This window comes from Orycteropus afer, unplaced genomic scaffold (assembly GCF_000298275.1).
Source record: "Orycteropus afer afer isolate SDZICR_OR568_19922 unplaced genomic scaffold, OryAfe1.0 scaffold00218, whole genome shotgun sequence".
Classification (NCBI taxonomy): domain Eukaryota; kingdom Metazoa; phylum Chordata; class Mammalia; order Tubulidentata; family Orycteropodidae; genus Orycteropus; species Orycteropus afer.
The window spans coordinates 4,625,797-4,640,699 of NW_006921805.1; the positions used below are offsets into that span (position 1 = coordinate 4,625,797).

General features: G+C 41.8%; 1 pseudogene; it reads right to left on the bottom strand.

Moving 5' to 3' along the window:
* Nucleotides 1–13,370: 13,370 nt before the first annotated feature.
* LOC103203589 lies at nt 13,371–14,470 on the bottom strand (annotated as a pseudogene).
* Nucleotides 14,471–14,903: the final 433 nt, after the last annotated feature.

The following is a 14,903-nucleotide window of genomic DNA, read 5'->3' on the forward strand; positions in this document are numbered from 1 at the left end:
TCTGGTAGCATAGTGCCTAAGGCACTTGACTGCTAACCAGAAGGATGGTGGTTCAAACCCACCAGCCACTCCTCTGAAGGAAGGTTGGGCAATCTACTTCCATAGTGATACTGCCTTGGAAACCCAAGAAAGGGTCACTATGAGTTGGGTCCAACTCGATGGCACATAACAACAACAACAACAACAACAACATTCATGAGGGATATTGGTCTGTAGTTTGTCTTTCTAGTGATGTCTTTGCCTGGTTTTGGTACCAGGGTTATGCTTGCTTCATAAAATGAATTTGGGAAGATTCCATCCTTTTCTGTGTAGTGGAATAGTTTGAGTAGGATTGGTGTCAGTTCTCTGAATGATTGGTAGACTTCTGCAGTGAAACCATCTGGGCCAGTGCTTTTCTTTGTTGATAAAATTTTTTTTTTAATGACCTGGTCAGTTTCTTTTTTTGTTATGGGTTTGTTCAAGTTTTCTACTTCAGTCTGTGTTAGTTTAGGTAAGTAATGTGTTTCTAGATATCTGTCCATTTCTTCTAGATTTTCAAATTTGTTGGAGTATAGTTCTTCATAGTATCCTGATATTATTCTTTTTGTTTCACTTGGTTCTGTTGTGACATCATCCCTTTCATTTTTTATTCTATTCTTACAGTTTTCCAGTAATATATCAGACAGTGTTCCACTGCTATTCATAAGGTTCCCACTGGCCACTATTTTCAGAAGTGGATGGCCCCATCCTTCTTCCCAGTTTGTCTTGGTCAGTCTTAGGTATATGGTGTATAATCACCACCCACATCAACAGATAGAACATCTTCAGTTCCTGGGAGTCTCTCTTGGTGCCCCTTCGAGTCATTAACCTCTTCCTCTGGCTGTTTTGACTTTCATCAACATGGACTTGTTCTGCCTGCTTTTGAATTTCCTATAAATGGAATTACATAGTGTTGTTCTCTTTCATGTCTGGCTTCTTTTGTTCATGATGTCCATGAAACTCATTCATCCTGTTGATGTATCAGTGATTCGTTCATTTTTATTTCTCTATGAAGTAATTTTGATTTTACAATGCTAATATAATGGTAGTGACCCCAATATTATAAAAAGCCCAATGAATATAGGAGTGAGTGAGTGAATGAATAAATTAAATCTCCTCTCTACACATCTTACCACTGAGATTATATTTATGGATGAAGAGAATCATGGATACCTTTTTTTCTTTTTTTTTTAAGTTTTTGTAAATGACTATTATTTGTACTATTGCTACTTATAGAAACTACTGTCTAGGAGAAACCACTCTCTAGGGCTGTACCCAATTCATCCAAGGTGCTTGAGCTTATCAATCACCTGGGATCCTCTCCTGGATAACTTGACAAGAGTCCTGCATCCCAGGGTCCTGGCTTCCCTGGACTGGTCATCAGGCACATTCTGGGAAGCCACCTCTGCACTCACATGTCCTGTTTCTTACTCTTGGAGATCACATTGGCAGGTCCCACAAGAGAGGCAACTTCTCAGAACATGGTTGACTTCTCTTGCTGTCAACCTCTTCCTTCAGGGCTCCCAGCTACTCAACTGAGTCATGCCTATGAAGGAGGAAGACTGCCAAGCCTATACCAGAGGTGCATTGAGGGCCACAAAAGATTCTGGGACCCCAGGGCATGACCTCTGCTGACTCTTCATCCCTGCCTGAAATTATTACAATCCCTGCTTTAGAGTGAAAGGAATGCTGAGGATGCTAGGATGGAGTCTTGGACCATGCAGAGGAGGGTAAGACTGTAAGGGGACAGAGGAGAGGCCTGAGAGGTAGGTGGAAAACCAGGAGAGTTTTGTGAAAAGAACCCATGGGAAATGAGTGATCCAAAAAAGCAGTGGTCAATTGTATCAAATGTTGAAAAGCCCTATAATGTGAAAACTGATAAATATGTGTTGCATTTACTGGTTTTGCAGGGAATACATTTGTCTTGTTTATTCCTTAATTCCTGGTACATTTCAAGATGCATGAAAACTGGTTGCCGTTGAGTTTATTCCAACTTATGGTGATCCCATGTGTGTCAAAGTAGCACTGTGCTTCATAGGGTTTTCAATAGCTAGTTTTTTGGAAATAGATCGCCAGTCCTTTTTTCTGAGGTGTCTCTGGGTGAACTTGAACCTTTAACCTTTTGGTTAGTAGCTGAGTGCGTTAACTATTTGAACCATCCAGAAACTCCAGGGCACATGGTATGCACTCAGTATCTGTTGAAGGAAGAGATAAGTTGCTGTCTTTTGTCATCAGGCCCAGAAGCATATTGCCTTTGGATAATAGTATCGAAGGCCCATTCTAGAATGCACAGGTGTTTGACAGCAGTGAACCGTATCCTTCATACATCTTTATATTTGTTTTTGTCTTTGTGTGACAACATCTACTGCTCTCCAGGGACCTTTTCAGCTCAGCTTGAGCTTACCACACTCCTGGTTGGGCCCTGTTCCCTCTCAACACAGGGCTTTTCCACACGCTGTTTTGTAAACCAAATTCAAAACCCAACCAAACTGCAAAGCTTGTTGCTGTTAAGTCTGCTCATGGCAACCCAGTGAGTTGCAGAGTTGAACTTCTCCATAGGGTTTTCTTAGCTGTAGTCTTTACAGAAGCATATTGCCACACCTTTCTTCTGTGGTGCTGCTAGGAGGATTTGAATCACCAATCTTTAGATTCGTAGTCAAGCACACTCTGTTTGTGCCACCCAGGAATCTAAAGTGCTCCTAAATTCTTATTTCCTGCTTCTGCATCAGATGCAATCCACTGTTGAATCTACAGGGAGGAAGCCCTTTGTGTACCTCAACCTTACACTAAGTCTGGGCCTCTTTTCCTAAAGTGTAGGACCTACATTCTCATCATACTCTGAACTTCTGCATAGCTGCTACTACAGACCATAATTGTGCTTTTATTTCTGTGATTGCTTGATTCAAATCTGATTCCATCACCAGCATATCAATTCCATGAGAGAGATCAGGGACCATATCTGTTTTGTTCACTACTGTGAGCTTAGTGCCTAGTATAGAACTTGAGTGAGTGCTTGGCAGATTTTTCTGAATAAATGAATGAATGAGCAATTCCCATTTTGTGTAAGGGTTATAAAGGAAAAAGACAACATCTTTCTGCTCTTCTTCTCCCTAGCCCATGCCTCCCTCCCACATGTAGCTGTTCTGATGAAAACAGGTAAGTGGCTCCTGGTATGTAGGCTGCAGCTTCTAGCTGACCTCTTGGGGCCTGTGTGGACATGAGCAACTTTGAATTAATGGCAAGAGCAGCCCTGAGAGCATTTACAGGCGGCACAGGGTATGAGTGCATAAAGCCATTGGCACTGCCAGGCTGTGAGGCTATTAGCACAGGGGACAGGGCTTGCTTAGAGAGACCTGGCCAGTTACCATGAGTGCAGGTGGCAGGAAGGTACACTCAGGTTCACACCAGACCAGCCTGCTGGTTTATCTAACACGGCAGGCCTAGCATGATTCTTCTTCCTTTTGGAATAGAGAGCTGCCATTTAGCATTTTTTGACTCTGGCAGGAGTAGCATGCTGGGGTGAGAAATCTTTTCTTGCCAACTCATTAAGGGTTGGTCCTGAGCCTCAGGAAGCCTGAGGTCTCCACCACTTAGCAGGAAAGAAGGTCCTGGAGGCACTTTCTCACCTGCAAGGCCTCCTTGCTTCTTTATCATTTCCCTCTTGCTCTCTGAGTCAGGCTATAGGAGGGGTTAGAGAAAAAGGATGGAGTGGGATGGAGGGAACAGTTGTGTGGAAGATGAAGATATTTGGGATTTTTCTTGGGGACAAAGTCACAGGTTCTGCATTTATAATTAAAGAAATTGCTAAATTTCAGTAAGAGGTGAGTGAAAATAAAGATGAAGTGTTTTTTTTTTTCCACATTCAAGATCATTGACTCCTTAAGGGATTTTGGGACCCAAGGTTATATCCCTGCTTTAGAGTGAAAGGAATGCTGAGGATGCTAGGATGGAGTCTTGGACCATGCAGAGGAGGGTAAGACTGTAAGGGGACAGAGGAGAGGCCTGAGAGGTAGGTGGAAAACCAGGAGAGTTTTGTGAAAAGAACCCATGGGAAATGAGTGATCCAAAAAAGCAGTGGTCAATTGTATCAAATGTTGAAAAGCCCTATAATGTGAAAACTGATAAATATGTGTTGCATTTACTGGTTTTGCAGGGAATACATTTGTCTTGTTTATTCCTTAATTCCTGGTACATTTCAAGATGCATGAAAACTGGTTGCCGTTGAGTTTATTTCAACTTATGGTGATCCCATGTGTGTCAAAGTAGCACTGTGCTTCATAGGGTTTTCAATAGCTAGTTTTTTGGAAATAGATCGCCAGTCCTTTTTTCTGAGGTGTCTCTGGGTGAACTTGAACCTTTAACCTTTTGGTTAGTAGCTGAGTGCGTTAACCATTTGAACCATCCAGAAACTCCAGGGCACATGGTATGCACTCAGTATCTGTTGAAGGAAGAGATAAGTTGCGGTCTTTTGTCATCAGGCCCAGTGGGAGAACATCTGCCTAGTGGGGTGAGCATTGAAGCCTGCAGATACATCCTTAAATCAATCTCTTGACTGAGGACAATGGATGCTGTAGAGGCTCTCCAGAGATTAGTGAATCCCCCAGAGTTTGAGGGATGTTGGGGGTGGAAAGGTTGGGGTTTGAAGTCCTGGGCTTTGTGATGGCATTCATTTCACTCTGCTCTGCCTATAGCTGTTGAGCTTCTTCCATTGTGTTATTCATGCTCAGAGTTGAAGTCTCCCAGTAAATAGTGATTTTCCCTGGAGATCCTCCTTCATCTTTGCCTTTTCTTCCAGTACCTGATAGTGGGCAATGAGTGGACCCATGTGTTTGAGAAGGTCCATGTTGTGTGCTGGGAGTTCTGGACTGTCCCTTTCCCAGTGTCTTCCTGGGTGAGTTGAGCCATTTGCCCAATCTGTTCAGTATCCCCCCTGTGAAGTGGGGCCACTGCTGTTGGTTGTCTTATCTATGCCTTAGTGCTGTGGGTGAGAGGCTGAGTCATGTGTGGTTACTCCAAATAGAGTGACCAGGATGAATGTTTGTTGTGGAAGTTTTTCTTTTATAGGTTTGAATTGTTTAAAACAGCAAAATATGATGAAGTGATGGAGGCAAGAACTTGATAACAACAGTAACAAAGATTGGGTTTTGGTGAAGATTTAAAACTCACTCAGTTCAGACGGTTTTAACCCTTGCTCCAATCTTTATGTCAGGACACATCTTGGAAGTTCCAAGATGGAGTGAGGAAAGTCAACCAGTTGGGATTCGGGACTTACAGGGTCTGCTGGAGCGTCTCCTTCATATATTGAACACCCACCTACAATATCATTTAAAGAAAGAATTGTGGTGCTGAAAATTTTGAAAATCATTGATTTAGTCCAACTCTTTAATTTTACACAAAGAGGAGGAAGGCCATGCCCAGAGAAATGCAGGTTATCAGTGGCAGAACTGGGACTAGAATGCAGACCATGTATATGTTTTTTTTTACAGTTTAATTAATGAAATATTGCAAAGTCATCTATATTATTGTGTATGGATGTAAGATACCATGATTACATATGGATCATGGATAGTTTCATTTTTTTTAATCCCATGGTGTATTTGTTTATTCTGAAAGGTGTTTGAGGAAGGACACTTAGGATTCTTACAATTTAGCAACTCTTTCTCACTTTTTTTGGCTTAAAAAGTACAAGGTGAATTGAGCAGACCTATGAAGATGTTGAGCATTTTTTATATTCAGAGGAATGAACCTACCAAAGAAAATGGTCTAATGGGGTTAATAAAAGTCAGTATTCCTCAGGGAGCTGGAAAATTAATCTGACGGCTAAAACCTCTGAGGGGGTTAATGAAAATTGTAAAGCAACAGCTCTGCATATTGAAAAGACTATAAATAGCTCAAAGTCCTGAACTGCCTCTTGAAGATGTGATATCTTCCATATTAACTGCAGTGGCTTTGTGTCAGGCCACGATACAACCTGAATTCATTCCAGCTGCATCCAGAAGACCTCTGATCAGTACCTTTTAGCCATGACTGAAAGAGTGGGAGGTGGGAAGGCTGATTGCTTTTAAGTTATTGCCAAATTTGCTTAGTGTGAGTGGTGAGGTGTGTGTGTGTTTGTGTGTGTGTGTGTGTGTAGAGCAGAGAGAGAGAGAGAGAGAGAGAGAGTGAGAGTGAGAGCTAGAGCAATTTATATGGACATCTCAATTTGACCAGAGCATGTAGGCCTCTTGATTCTCTCTCTTTCTCTCTGTATGTTTTGTTTAATTTTTTAGTAATAGAATTCTGGGTAACAGGACATGGTAGACTCATTTATGTACCTTAGACAGCATCTACTTCAGTTTCTTCAATTTTATGTGTGAAGGCCTCCAAGGACCAGAGAAGCCAGGTAACTTGCCTGAGGCTGTGCCTCAGTCAGCCAAGAAGTGGTTACAAGGTTCAGCCCTGGAGACCTTCCCTCACATCCTGACAGAGCTGGCTACCCCTCCTCTGTGTTTCTGTAGCTTCCTGTCCCATCCCTTTGCAGCACCTCTCACTTTGTTTTCTATTTATTTGTCTATCTAACTAGCCTGTGACCTTCCCTGATAGCAAGGACTCTGTCTGCCTTGTTTAGCTCTGATACCAATACCTAGCAGAGGGTCTTGGTACATTGAAGATGCTCAAGAAATGTTTGTTGAATGTTTTAAGGAATGAATGAACTTTCTTAGGAGACATCTTCTAAGACTCAAATATTTATATAAGGAGACAGGCAGTCATGGGAAAAGTTTTGAACAGAAGCTAAGGACTCCCCCATTCTCTAAATTAAGAAACAATAATGTCTTTCATTTTTATAAAATTAGTTTGTTTGGTCTTCCTGATAACTTGTGAGAGATAGGGCAGGTAGTAACTGTTCCCATTTCATGGATGAGGAAACTTGAGGCTACAAAAAATGTTCATTGAGCCTTCTGACAACTTGTGAGATTGGAAGGGCAAGTAGTTATTATCTCATTCCTAGGATGAGGCACTTGAGGCCCTGGGAGACTCAACACTTGTTCAAGGTCACACAGCTGCTAAGAGGCTGAGCCAGGGCCCAAGTTCTCAGCTTCAGCCTGAGTCCTTTTATTTTTTAATTCTTGGCGCAGGTATCCTGGTGTATTGCCTCAAGAAAACTTTGCAGGAAATCTCAGAAAAGGAGAAATCATGACTAGGCTTAGTGAAAGAAAACCAGAGTTAGCATCTGTTTAGTGCTTTTCAGACCTTTTGACGTGCTTTCTCATTAATCATCTCATTTGTCCCTACAACAACCCTAGGATGTTGCTATTATCACTCATATTTCACAGATGAGGAAACAGACTCAAAGTCATTAAGTGATTTGCTCCCATCACCTAGTTGATAAATGATGGCTTTGGAGCTGGGCCCAGGTCTTCAGTCACCTAAGCCCCAGTACCAGTGACTGCACAACCACACATCAGCCCAGAAATGATGGATGGGCCTGAGAGCAGGAAGGAAGACCCCATAATCCAAGGACATTGTGTCCAGTGTACAAGATGGGGAGTATTCCAGGGCCAAATACTGTACTGGAGAAGGGGCTACTGGGGAGATTGGTGGGCTTAGGAGACAGGGAAGCAGAGAGAGGAAAAGTCCCACAGAAGATCAGAAAGCAAGCAAAAACAGGGAGAGGAAAGAAATCAGTGATTTTATCAACAGGAGACGGATGGGAAAGAATGATGTAAGCCAAACAAATGTAGAGAAACAGAACATATAGTCCTCCCTGTGAAATGCCTTTAAGCTGCAATGTGTAAAGAGATGTTATTTTTGTATTTGTGACATTTTAGGCTTCAGCTACTTGCAATTTAAAATGAAAAAAGAAAATCCCAAATCAACCTCACTTATTCCTTATTGAGTTAAAGAAAATGACAGAGGAAGGACACAATACTTAGCTGCTAATTGCCATTCTTTGACAACCCAGGAAGACTGTCCTCAGCTTATTTAAAGTAAGTATGTTCTCAACTCCTCACTTCCATCTCTGACATCACTGCCGGGGAAGAGGAGGTGAGAAATGGAAACACATCATAAACCATGAATCAGAGCAGGGAGGATAGAAATAAATTTAAGAAAACTTAACATTGCCGTGGAAAAAAGACCCTGGGACAGAAAGGACAGCCCAGGTGCCTGTTCCCAGCCAGAGCTGGGGTCACAGGTGGGGTTTCCTGGCCCTTGAATACCTCTGACTCATGACCCTTCTTCCCTGAGTTGTAACAGGGCTCTCTCCAGGCCTTAGCTCTTCAATCAGATTCTTTTCTTTGTTTGAAGTTTTGATTGATCTCAGATTTAATTTTGTCTTCTGGGTTTTCCTGATAAATCTTCAAGCAGGAAACAATATTGCTTTTCCTTCTCCTCAGTGAAAAGAGGGCAGGACCTTAACAATAATTTTTCTTTGTGAAAGAGGATGAATTGAGATGTTTGCAGGGCAGGCAGGAATGAAAAAAGGATTGTAAATAAAAGGAACTTGGAAAGGCCTGATGAGTGAACCCCAAACTATAATGAATAGCTGCTATAATCAGATTAACACCCTCCGGTCCCTAGACCAAATATTTCAGCTACATCACTACTGCCAACTCCCAGGACCACAAAAAAAAAAACCCAAAAAACCCAAACCTTCAAGTGAATGGGTTCAAATTCAAACTAGAGCGTGTCTGTTGTCTAATGCTGTTGGATTAGTTACAACATAATTTTCAAAACATTAAAAACATGACTCTCATACAAATGTAGAATACATGTGTCGAAGAAAACACACATGTCAAATCAGCCATTGGAAACCCTATGGAGCACAGTCCACTGTGACACAGATGGGGTCCTCGTAAGTTGAAATTGACTCCACGGCAACTAGTTTAAAGATTTATTTAACTCATTAATGAGGGAAGCAGCAGGATGTTAAAACTGTTCCCAAGAGAAGGTGGTGACCCTGAGGCCCAACTCTTCCTGGATAAGAACTGTTCTTGGCCCAAACAAGGCTCCACAGTGTGACTCTTGCCTTTTGCTTTCTTGACCCCCTGTTGTTGTTGTTATGTGCCGTCAAGTCAGACCTGACTCAAGTCGGACCTGACTCATAGCGACCCCTCCTTGGGTTTCCGGAGGGAGCAACTAGATGAAGGTGGAAACTCCACATTCACAGGGTACACAGAGCTGCCACCTCTTACCCTGTTGCTGTTTGGTTGATTTTGTCTCATAGTGATCCTTTAGGACAGAGTAGAACTGCCCCAGAGGGTTTCCAAGGCTGTAATCATTATGAAAGCAGACTGCCACATATTTCTCCCATGCAGCGGCTGGTGGTTTGAACCACTGATCTTCCAGTTAGTAACCAAGTGTTTAGCCATTGTGCATCAGGGCTCCTTAGAGCTGCCACAGTGCATAACTTTTCTCATGCCAGATTATAAAGAGATGTTCTTGTCTCTTCACAGCTCTGCACTGTCAAGTCCTGAGTATAACAGACTCTTGCAAGAGGGAAGGAGGCTGTTTTCTTTGGAAACTGAGTTGGGTAGGATTGAATTTCAGATGGTTGCTCTTTCTCAGGCAGGTTTAAAACAAAAACACCCAAGAGAGGAGATGGTGACCAGGAATTTTGAAGTCAGACTCACAGGACCTTGCAAAGGTTGAACTCCTATGATTTAGATTTTCACTTGATACATTCTGACACAGAACCTGCCACATAGTAGGTATGCAGGAATGGTCAGCTGAACGAATCATCTAAAGAATTTGCCTTAAGAAAGCAAGGACCCCTGTTTCCAAGAGGGGGTGTGTTGAAGAGGTGGTAGGAAGGAGGAGGCTATTTGTTCTGCTAAATGGTCTTCATTGCTGAGAACATCTTTTGCTCTCTCACCTTCATTTCATGTTTCAACTTTTTTTTTTAAAAGGAAAAGATGAATTTCAGAGTATTTCCTCTTACTCTCCCTTCTTTTTTCCTTTTTGAATGTGATGAATTCACTGTCACAATCCTCATTTTTTTTTTGCCATTTTTCGGTGACTCACTGCTTTGCTATTCTGGTGGCTGTTCATTTCGGTGGATAATTGTCCCTCTCCCACCCAGAGCACAACACCTGTTCACATTTGTAGAGTTCCAATTACCAAGTTAAGTAACAATTCATTGAGCCTGGTAGTGAGACGGAGAGTGAAATTTATGAATGAATGATGGTAGGCAAAGCAGTGAGTGAAAAGATAGGTCTGCTTCACCAGTCATGAGCTGTAAGTTAGTCCTAAAAGACACCCCAACACTCAGTTTTTCTAAGACACGAGGATTAGAGGGAAGTCTGTCAGGAAATGAAGGCCCCTATCCTTAAAGCTGGAATCCTAGGGTGCAAATGGTTAATGCACTCAGCTACTTTTCAGCTGCTCATTGAAAGATTGGTGATTAGAGTCTACCTGGAGATGCCTTGGAAGAAAGACCTGGAGTTCTGAAAAATCAGCCATTGAACACCCCATGAATCACAGTTCTACTCTAACACACATAGGGTTTCCATGAGCCAGAATTGATGCCACAAAACTCGTTTTTTATCGTTGAAGCCGAGCATGGTGTCGGTGTTCCAAATGGCATTGAGATACTTCAGCTAGACACTTTGGAGACAGGGGGAAACATTTAGAGCACAGTGTTCTGGGGTTTAGTGATTCCTTAGTGGGTCTGGTGTGTATCTGGGGACAGTTCCCTCCCTCTGCAGGAAATTTCTCCATTTCCTCTGAGGGAGCCCAGGTCTCTTCTATGTGGTCTTCAAGTTGGCTTGGTAAATGACACTCAGGCTTCAGCTTGCTTTTCCTCTACCTGGCCTGCTTGAAGTGAACCTAGGTGATACCTCCTGCCCCCGACTCTGGGTAATAACCTTCTCTGGGTCCACATGGCAACTTTAAGCATACCGGTTCATGGTATTTCTTTTATGGTGATTTAAAAGTCTTGTGTAACACTTCATGCACTAACTTTGGTATATTTTCCTTTCTCTGTTTTGGCAGCTTCTCTGCTATACTCCCCTCACTGCCGTTGAGTCAATTCGACTTATAGCAACCCCTCCCTGGGTTTCCAAGGCGGTATCTCTACAGAAGTAGATTGCCCAGTCTTCCTTCTGAGGAGTGGCTGGTGGGTTTGAATTGCCAGCCTTCTGGTTAGCAGTCAAATACACTAGTCCTGTCATATCTATAAGACTGACTCATGTACGTGTTGAGTTTTTTTTCTTTTCCATTTTGTGAAGATAGAGGACTCTTCAGTGAATTACACTAAAACCAAACCACTGTCATTGAGTTGATTTTGACTCATAATGGCCCCTTTAGGTTTTGAAGACTATAAATCTTTACGGAAGGAAATTGCCTCATCTTTCTTCCATGGAGCAGCTGGTGGGTTTGAACTACTGATCTTTCGGTTAGCAGGCAAATGCCTTAGCCACTACCCCACCAGAGCACCTTCTTCAGTGAATAGTGAATCATTAATTCCATTAAACCAGAAATCCTGCATCCTAGGTCATAGGGATTTTATTTTAAGAGAGATCAGAAAGATCTGATAGACCACAAAGGGTTAAATCTTTTGTTATAACCTAACTTCTGTGACATTTATGACTCATCTTCCAAAAAAGACTGTGCATTTTGAAGCAGGAACTGTACAATATTGCTCATTGAATTCCTTGCAGCACCTGGCACAGGTCTTTGCTGATCAAGGCTGAACCTGATTCATTCATTCATTCAACATGAATTTACTGAGCTTCTACTTTGCTATTTTGGTTAGCAGCCAAATACCTTAACCACCATACCACTAGAAATCCTTGTATAGTACATTAGGCAGAGATAAATGCTAAGAAGAAAAAGTAAAGGAGGAAAGGTGGATTGAAGGGTAGATGGGTTGAAGTATAGAGAAGGCCTCAGTGAGAAGGAGACTTCTGAGTGAAGACTGAAGGTGAGGGAATGAACCTTATGGGTATGTAAAGGAAGAGTATTGGGAGCAAAGAGCATAGCAAATGCAAAGATACTGAGGCAGAGATGTGCATGGCATGTTACTAATCAGCAATGAGGCCAGTATGGCTGGCCTGGAGAGAACCATGGGGGAAAGTGGGAGGAGAGGAAGCCAGAGATGCCAGATCATGCAGAGCCTGGTGAGTCAGACTTTGGCTTTTATTCTAGGTAAAATGGGGTATCATTGGAGAGATTTTGAGTAGAGGAGTGACATGATAAAACTCACTTTAACAAGATCACTCTGGCTGTCATGTTGAGAATAGACATAGGGGAGCAAGGGAATAAGTTACACTATTTTAGAGGTAATAATAAGAGATGATAGAGGGTTGGGCCAGGGTAGAGAGAGTGCAAGTAGTCACATTTTAGGATTTATTTTGAAGGTGGTATTGACAGGATTTTTTAATAGACTGGTGTGGGATGAGAAAGAGAAGAATCAGGTAATACCAAGGTTTTTGGCCTGAGCAACTGGAAGATGGAGTTGTTGTTGTTGTTGTTATGTGCCGACGAGTGAGACCCGACTCGAGCAACCCCTCCTTGGGTTTCTGAGGCAGTATCACTATGGAAGTAGATTGCCCAACCTTCCTTCTGAGGAGTGGCTGGTGGGCTTGAACTGCCAGCCTTCTGGTTAGCAGTCAGGTGCCTTAGGCACTACGTTACCAGAGGAAGATGGAGTTAGCTTAACTGAAATGAGGAATACTGAGATAGGAGCAGGCGTGGATGGGTGAGTGTTGTTGTTGTTGCTAGGTGCCATCAAGTCAGCTCTGACTCATAGAAACCCTGTGTACAACAGGATGAGACATTGCCCGGTCTTGCACCATCCTACAGTCATTACTCTGCTTGAGCCCATCATTGCAGCAACTGTGTCAATTCATCTTGTTGAGTGTCTTCCTCTTTTTCACTAACCATCTACTGGATGGGTGGTTGTGGGGGGCAAATATCAGGAGCTCACTTTTGGACGTAGTAAATTTTTTTTTTAATTTTTATAACTTTTTATTGTGATTTGGGTGAAAGTGTTTTTTTTTTTTTTTTTTAAATAAATAAATAAATAATTTATTTCTTTAGTTATCTTTTATAATTTTATTAAATAGTATTAAGAAGTTCTCTCAGTAACAAGAATATTCATTTCTCCAAACATTCAAATTGAAAGTGTATTAAAACAAATGCCAAAAACCTTACATAGAAATAAAAAGTAACAAAAATCACATTCTTGGGTTGCAGTGCATTTGGCAGTGTTAGCTGTGTTGCCTAACCATCCTTAAGCTAGTTTTTTAAAAATAGCACCTTAGTATATAAAAATACCTATTTTCTACTTGGTTTTTAAATGGAATTAATAATTAAGACCACTTTTTTTTGGGGGGGTCATTTACAACACATGTGATTAGATGATTTGATTGTCAAGGTTTAGTCTTCTTCTAAACAGTATAAAACACCCACAGTTCTAAGTATGAAGGGACACAAATGATCTCCTTGGAGAATTCCATAGGACGATGCAGGTCACCAGCCTGTTCTTCATAGAGTGACAAGACTTTTGCATATTGACAATTCCCCCGGGTGAAATACTTTCCATCTAGTTTCAATACTTTCGTGAAAAGATCAAGAATCAGTCTAAACAACTGCCATGTAGAATCTTCTTGGAGATGTGGAGATTGGAACAGCTGTCAAATCATTAATTGCATAATCAAATGTTCTCCCTTCTTTGGCATTCTTCTTCAGTACTGGAATACAATCTACTATTAGTACCTGATAGCATTCTTCTTTAAGATTAAGATGTTGCCACATGTTTTTCACATGTATTTCTATACCCACCAGTCACCATTTGGTCAGTATCTCTCATAGTGACCATCTTTGGTTTGAGTTTGACTTTCACGTAATATGTCCTAATCATCACCTCCCAGAATCAATACATCTTTGCCAATGTAATCTTCTTTTCCACTGCCTATCATGTCCTGGGTCAGTGTCAAATTATTTTCTGCCAAAGTCACATCCTCACTAAGGATGAGAATATTTCCAAATTGCTTCAAGTGTAGAGTTTTAATGTTCTCATAAGGTGGATCTTTTTAATACATCATATATTACCCCATCTATGTTGTACTCAACCAGGCATCCATCAATAGCTATTAGTGGGCCAGTAGTTGTTGATGGCTCCTTTTTGAACAAAGAGTGGCAATCACTTCACTTTCTCAGTAGTGTCCGGACTTGGTTCTTTCATTCTTCCTTTTACTTTGTTCAAAAGACTGTTAATTTCTTCTTTATCCTGCACATCACTATCTTAACTCTGAAGGTCCAGCAACACCAATCCCTGGTGGGTAAGTTCTTATATTGGCAAAGTTACCATTTTTGTTGGTGCTGGTTGCTAAGTAGTTATAGTCTTGCCTGGTGCATCAACTGTTATTCCCTGCTCCTGGAAAATGGACCAGTGGTCTTCTAGAATGGCCTCATTGTCAGCTTTGGCACTGAGTGTGAAGTCCATGGTGCTGTGTTGTGTTGCTGCCATAGTGCAGCAAGGCCCTTGCCCATGTCTGGGAAGTTGTGGTGGGAGACTGTGGTCAGCTAGGAGGTGGCAGTAGGGAGCCTAGGAGGAGTGGAAGGGCCATATGGGTGAACATTTACAGAGAAAATTGCTTTTCCATTTAACAATTCATATACATTTTGTTTCGAGTCATTAATTGCAGTCCCCACAACATAATAGTACTCTTCCCACTTCCTCCCTGTATTTACCATTTCCATTTGTCCTTTTCTATTCCTTCCTGCCTTTGGGGTTTTATTCTTGGGCAAATGCTGCCCTTTTGATCTTGGGTGATTGATCTAAGGACCTCCATGGTGTTATTGTTCACCTCCTAGGGCTGTCTGTTGTTTGGCTGGAAGTTGAGCTATGGGGGTGAGTTCACTTCCAGATTTGAATGATGTTTGATGGTTCCACCAGTCTA